Raw genomic sequence first — 1,071 nt, 5'->3', positions numbered from 1 at the left:
CTCCATTTAATAAGTAACTGAGCACCTACTATGTGCCTGGCAAGATAGAAAAAGTTCCAACTGAAGCTGGATTCCCCTATATGTAATTACAGAAAGAATTCCAAGAGTGGTGATTCTAAGCCCAAGCTATTGTCCTGCAGTCTTATGAACATCCAGCACCACAGAATAGAAACATCAAAGAATGCCGTACTGACACTATACCTAAAATCTCAAATCAGAACTATAGATTAAAAATTTCTATAGAATGGATTCCTTCCTGTTTATCTAATATTTTCAACTTTACTCTCCTGTTAAGTCTTAAGAGGAAAATGAAAAGTTAATGATCCATTTCTATTCTGGATTTGTCTAATAGCCTTCAAAAAGTAATCCTTCTTGAAAACAAATGCCAATTTTTATATAAAAGCTTTTAATATTTAAAAATTATGTTCTAACTCTTAGTATTTAATGAAAGTAAGTTAACATTTTTATTTCATAGTTCTCAGCCAAGTATTATGTTTCTGGAAACCTTGATCTTGAACTTCTTAGAGTACCTTCCTTAGATGCTGCCAGGTCTGTTAAAACAATGATCGTTATCAGTAAAAACTGTCCAAAAGCAAAACAAAATCCATGTTTCCCTATGAATTCCTTTAGTCAAAAGTTGTCCTGTTGGCACAAATGGTCTTACATTTTAAAGGCAAGGACTTAAGATGATGTGTACTCATTTTCTTCATTCCAAACAGTATCTTTAAATCTTACTAACTACCCCAACCCTATTTCATCACTTTTGAGGGTCTTGGCAAAGCAGTCCACTTCCCTAATGCACACATTCAGTCAGCAGAAAGCCCTTGCACATCCCTGAAACTCCCCGGTTTTGCCCTCCAGGTGAAAACAAAATGCACAAGCCTCAGATTGTTACTTGTCTTCTCTTTTTCAAGGAAGCTTGGAAGCTCCTCAATACCTTCAACCATTCCTTGTGAGATCTGAGCATCTCATATTTTTCAATTTTCTGAATGCACTCCAGCTGGTTCACATCCATACTCTACATGTGTCCTGACATGAGTCATACATACCAAGACTTCCAATCAACAATGG

Source organism: Leopardus geoffroyi, chromosome A1 (assembly GCF_018350155.1).
Source record: "Leopardus geoffroyi isolate Oge1 chromosome A1, O.geoffroyi_Oge1_pat1.0, whole genome shotgun sequence".
NCBI classification, from domain to species: Eukaryota; Metazoa; Chordata; class Mammalia; order Carnivora; family Felidae; genus Leopardus; species Leopardus geoffroyi.
The sequence above is the reverse complement of the archived record's forward strand: the minus strand, read 5'-3'. Positions refer to the sequence as shown.